Source organism: Limulus polyphemus, unplaced genomic scaffold (assembly GCF_000517525.1).
Source record: "Limulus polyphemus unplaced genomic scaffold, Limulus_polyphemus-2.1.2 Scaffold2387, whole genome shotgun sequence".
Lineage (NCBI taxonomy): Eukaryota > Metazoa > Arthropoda > Merostomata > Xiphosura > Limulidae > Limulus > Limulus polyphemus.
This window is the reverse complement of record NW_013667997.1, coordinates 50436-56748: the sequence shown is the minus strand read 5'-3', so window position 1 is coordinate 56748 and position 6313 is coordinate 50436. Positions and strand designations below refer to the sequence as shown.

At 38.7% G+C, this 6313-nt stretch overlaps 1 protein-coding gene across 1 annotated transcript in view; it reads left to right on the top strand.

The window, feature by feature from the left end:
- Positions 1–6313, top strand: part of LOC106466817 (reticulophagy regulator 3-like) — a 42145-nt gene that overhangs the window by 11496 nt on the left and 24336 nt on the right. The gene's annotated exons all lie outside the window — the stretch shown is intronic.

The window sequence follows — 6313 nt, the reverse complement described above, 5'->3', positions numbered from 1 at the left end:
GGCCGTTGCTTACAACCCCCCCCCGGCTGAAAGGGCGAGCATGTTTAGTGTGACAGGGATTCGAGTCGAGTGCCTTAACCACCTGGCCATGCCGGGCAACAGTGGTAGTAAGTTTTGTATGTATAAGTAATTCGATCATATAGGAAATTCGTGATCAAAATTCTCATTACTGGCTAAATAGTTTCTGGAAATGTTAATATATCGATCGATAGCTGTACATAATAGATGGTCGATTACAAGGTGTTGGTATTTGAACTGCAGGGTACGTACTAAAGATTGAATAGAAGGGGTAGAACCAATCGTCTGTGTGTGATGACCGTGGTGAAGCAGGTTCATCTAAGGTCAAAATCAAAAGTATAACTTTTGTTAATTAACAAACATTTATGGTTCTTCTTTGTTCACCCCCCAGTGGCACAGCGGTATGTCTGCGGACTTACAACGCTAGAAACCGGGTTTCGATACCCTAGGTGGGCAGAGCACAGATAACCCATTGTGTAGCTTTGGGCATAAATTCAAACAAACAAACAAATCTTCTTTGTTCATGTATAGTTGACATAAGGGTTTGGTTGTTTGTTTTAGAGCAAAGCCACGTTGGACTATCGTGGGGAATCGAACCCCGGATTTTAATGTTGTATCTCCGTAAACTTCCCGCTGTCCCACCTGGGGAATGACAGGTATTTTTTCAAGAATATCACTCCATCTTTAAGGCTTGAATGGGGCAAAATTCAGTGGTATGGAACCGTTATTTTTAAATTGTCTCAAGGAATTAGGGTTCTTGCTACATATGATGTGCGATTAATGTAAATTGCACGTTTAAAAATGGGTTTCCAAATTCCGATGAAAGAAACCGTTGACTAGGTAGTGTGTATGTGGTGTATACCTATACATATGTGTGGTGTGTGTGTATATATATGTATGGATATGTGTGTGCAGCTGTTTGTAAATATATTAGAACACCTCAACAACTGTTTTTTTATGAGTGTTACATACAAAATAGTCCTTTATTTCTTACAGAAATTAACTTGTGACTATTGAAAATTAATCTTACAGTAAATTATTAAAAAATTAATACACAAGTAATGTCTAAAAGTTTCTTTAATGTTAATATTTAGTGTGCCACCTTTGGCATCAATAACAGTGCTATATTTGTGGCATCGTGTCTATGTATCCTCTCAAAGTCTCTGGTGTAACTTGATTTCTTTTTTTCTCTTGAAGAACTGTCCAGAGACTTTCTTCAGTACAATTGGTACTTTTGTCAGTCATGGAGTCCAGAAATCCCAGACTAGTTCTAAAGGGTTGAGGTCTGGACTTTGTGATGGCCATTACATTCAATTGAAGTCTTTTGAACTTTCTTGTTTTACCGAATAGCTCGACATCCCTTGGAAGTGGTTTTAGGGTTACAATCTTCTTGAAATGTAAATTCTGCCTAATCAGCTTCTTTCCAGAAGGTATAGGGTAATGGACTTATATACTGTGGTATTTATGCTGATTCATGATTCCATCAGTTTTGAAGATGGCCAAGCTATTCACAGAAACCGCACCCCCAAACCATCACAGTGTCACGTGCCTGCTTGACTATTGACATAATATACCCCTACAATTTCACTCAGACTCTTCAGCGAACGTATACATAACGGCTGGAACCAGACAGTTCAGATTTATATAAGTCTGTCCAGAGCACCTTCTGCTACTGTTCGAAAGACCAGGATACATGTTCTTTCGAAAAATCTAGTCTTAGTAAGGACTTTCTTGCTGATACCCCTTCCTAAGTGCAATATTTCCGCAGCTTTCTTGAGACTGTACTTCTAGAAACATCTAGTTCAATGAGTTTTCTTCTCCGTCAGCTGCTTTGTCTGATGGTATAGAACTGGGTTTCTTTGAATCTGTTCAGTGTTTACTTCACTGTCGTTGGTGAACAGCCGAGGTATTTTGCAATTTTGCCCCTGTTAAAGGTTGTTAATTCTCTCTGTTTTGGTATTTTAATGAGAACGCCACACGATATTAGCAGTACTGAACGATCTGTTTGAGAACCAAAACATCGCTCCTATATAGTTCTGCACATCGAAAGGCCCAAAACTCGAACCACGCTGTGGCGCTAAACGTACATTGCACTTTCAACTGTGAGGTTTTAATAACTTTGATATTCAATCAGACTATTTGGTTAAGAATAGCCATGTAGGCAGCGAATTCTTCTGACTTGGTTATTTTCCCTGTGGTCAGCAGTTGTAAAAATTGGATATACGTGATTCTTCGGGGGTGAGTGGGTTTCTGATATATGTGTCACTTAAGGTATCGTTCAGGTTGAAAATACGAAAATCCAGATAAGATAAGTAATCAATAAAAGTTATGCGTGTAATTAAGATTATTTCACTTCTAATACCGTAGGACCACCTTGAATTATGCACTGTTGTATAACTTTAGGGCGTCTGATCCACAGGTCCACCGGTGGGAAAGCGGTAAGTCTACAGACTTAAAATCCAGGGTTCGATAGCCCACTGTGGCTTTGCTCTAAATCAAACAATCAAGCAAAAACATTAAAGAAAAAACACTGTAGAAGATCTGGCTAACTGCCTTCCGTCAAGTCTATCACAGCTAAATTAGGGACGGCTAACGCAGATAGCCCTTGTCTATGCTGAGGGAGAAACTACACTCATGATGCGGGAGGAAGAGGTCTAGACTGCACCTGATCCTCCCAGGTCCAAACAAGGACCTAAATCCCGATGACGCAGAAACCTCGGTAGGAGTGCAAACTAAATATCAATTCCTAAGAGGGGGGAAGAGGTTTACGCTGAACCTGACCCCCCTGGTCCAAAACATGAACCGAATCCTGAAGGTGATGTTTGTCTAAATATTAACTTTCTACCAATATCTAGCCCCTCCCCCCCTCTAGTGGCACAGCGGAATGTCTGCAAACTTACAACGCTAAAAACCGGGTTTCGATACCCGTGGTGGGCAGAGCACAGATAGCCCACTGTGTAGCTTTGTGCTTAATTCCAAACAAACCAATATTTATTATTAATTACTTATTTTTCAATTACTAGTTACCAATCACAGATAAACAAGCTAGTAATTAGTATCTAATAATTAGAAACATATTAGCAGCTGATCACTAATTAGAGTTAATGGTCCTACAAGCTGCTAACAATCGCAACGGTTTAATTAACTTTGCACGTTTTTTTTTTTGTTAATATAAAATGTATAATATTTTAATTTTCAGGATTTTTTTTTCTCAAGCTCAGTTAAATGAAATACGCGTGTGACCGTATTTTTGTGGTGAATGTATTTATAGGTTTCTCCTGTGCGTACTGGTGAAGTCATCAATAGTTAAAAACTTGATAAAATTTATTAATCACAATATTTCTTGATACACTGCAGCGCTGATAATGTTAAGCTGTGAGAAAAGAATGTTGACCACAGAAAACTATCATATATTACATCGAAATTTTCTTGACATATTCCATCACTTCGTTCTACGGATGGCCAGGTGGTTAAAGCGCTCGACTCGCAATCTGAGGGTCGCGGGTTCGAATCCCCGTTACACCAAACATGCTCGCCCTCTCAGCTGTGGGGGCGTTATAATGTGACGGTCAATCCCACTATTCGTTGGTAAAAGAGTAGCCCAAGAGTTGGCGGCAGGTGGTGATGACTAGCTGCCTGGCCCGGCATGGCCAGGTGGTTAAAGCGCTCGATTCGCAATCTGAGGGTCGCGGGTTCGAATCCCCGTTACACCAAACATGCTCGCCCTTTCAGCCGAGGGGCGTTATAATGTGACGGTCAATCCCATTATTCGTTGGTAAAAGAGTAGCCCAAGAGTTGGCGGTGGGTGGTGATGACTAGCTGCCTTCCCTCTAGTCTTACACTGCTAAATTAGGGACGGCTAGCGCAGATAGCCCTCGTGTAGCTTTGCGCAAAATTCAAAAACAAACAAACAAACAGACTAGCTGCCTTCCCTCTAGTCTTTCAATGCTAAATTCAAAACAAAATCGTTCTATGTAATGTTAATTCACTTATATATGATACATTCTGACAAAATTTTATATTGTTTTTATCTCTTTTTTTTTTTCTCATTCACCATAAATATTCTAAATATTACTGAGGATATACGAAATATAACAATATCCATCCATCAAGTTTGCATAGATTAGCAAGGGATTCATGATGGGGGAAAAACGAAGTCTAATGGTGAAGACGGTTGACCTTTTATTTACAGTCTTTGAACGTTTCGGAACACGTAAACACAGCGAAATCTGAAAATATTAACTAAAATTGTAGTATCATTAATCACTAGTTAATTAGTTATTAAGTAAAGCGGTAAACGGAAGGATAAAACAAAAGAGATTATAAAGATATTGAAAACTGTTGAATAATTTTAGATCTAAACAGGTTTGTAAGTCGTTAAGAGTAGGGCGGTCTTTAAATACGAGGAAACTTTCTTTAAGTCTAGAGTTCAAGGTCTGAAGATCCTGTAGTAATGACTGACCCGTGGTTTCAGCATGTGAACGGATGGATGAAGTGGCTAGGTGTTTTGTTCCTTCTTAATCTTCATCGTTAGACTGCATATGTTAGGCTTAACATAATAACAAGGGTAATAAAAAGGATGTCGGGCTTCAGATCTTGTGTGTCGGTTCGTTTTTAATTTACTTACAGTATTTTTACTTCACAGTTGAAAGAAGCTAGCTCTACGTAACATTGTACAAGTTAGGATATTGTGATGTTGCTCATAAAACCTCTTTTAATGTTTTCAAAAAGTCTTGTTTTTTTCTCCAAGATGATAAGACATAATGAGAAAAAGTGCATCTTGTTGTGAGTTCCCGGATGTTAGTTTGACTGTTACGTAATATTCGATTACCCGTGATGATAAACTGTAAGAATAAGTCGCGTTCTTGAATTGTTACATAAATCAGAACTTTCGAACTCTTTAGTTAGGTAAGACACAGTGCCGGGAAAAGTAACCCATTCCTAAGGTAACCGAAGGACGAGTTTTTATTAACCGTACAAATATTGTGTAAAACGTGGGAGGAATTGCGAGGTCTACCAGGGATTCAGGAAGAGCCCGTTTCCTTGAATGACAAGAATAACACGGGAGTTGTCGGAATCGTGTTATTAAATAGTGGCAGCTTCTCCTTCTATCTTGTTTTTTGTCCATTTGCAACACACCGTGGCGTATCATGCTCGCGAAGAGAACCAAACATCTATTTAAAGCAACGTTTAGAAATGTTGGCGTAACGAGAATAATTTCGAAAGCTCAAGCTGGTCTTGTTTAGAAGCTGAACTTTGAAATATTATCCATTAAAGACTCCTTAAAATCGTCTTTGTGTATATTGTTATTAAAGTATAATAACGTGCAAGTTTCTATGTCACTTTCCATGAGTTCTTAGTTGTTGTTGTTTTTTTAATACAAAAAGGTCAGTTTTTATGTATTTATACTGAGTTAAACATTTTACTAATTTAAAATTCCTTGTTTTTTACAAATAAGAAGACTCTTCATACTATTAAGTAATAAGTACAACAGAATGTATACGCAATTCTACAATGTACTGACCACCAAGTATTGAGGTTTGATTTGTATGATGCGGTAAAATAAATTTGAAGGATTATGTTGCAATATTTCATTTATTTGTACAGATGAACGTAGTTTTATTTCTCTTTTTTCACGGCCCCCAGTGGCACAGCGGTTTGTCTGTGGACTTACAACGCTAGAAACCGAGTTTCGATACCCGTGGTGGGCAGAGCACAGATAGCCCATCGTGTAGCTTTGTGCTTAACTCAAACAAACAAACTCTTTTCACGTATCATTCACGCATAAAACTACATAAGGGCTAGTTGTGCAAAGCAGTCCCTGATTCTGAACTGATAGGCTAGAGGGAAGGCAACTTGTCAACATTCTCCTGGTGGGTCAGTGGTAAAGTTACGGACTTATAACGCTAAAATCCGGGGTTCGATCCCTCCCCATGCAGAAAGCCCATTGTGTAACTTTGCACTAAGACAGCAACAACAACAGCTAACTCTTGTGGTACTATTTTTTGATCGAATAGTAGAATTTGAACGTTATTCTTATAACGCATGCACAGGCTTAACTGTGGAACACGTTTTTTTCGGTAGCGGGCTGTGAACCATAAATCTTCTACACATTACTAAAGAGAATTAGGTAATTAGATTTAGACACAATGTTTAATGTTGAGCAAGAAACATAATTGTAAAACCATGTATTAAGCTACCTAGTAATATGCCACTAAATTGAATATAATTATTTTTGTGAACCGAGCACAGCAAAGTGGTTAACATTTCGAACTGTGGTCATGGGCGTCCGCAG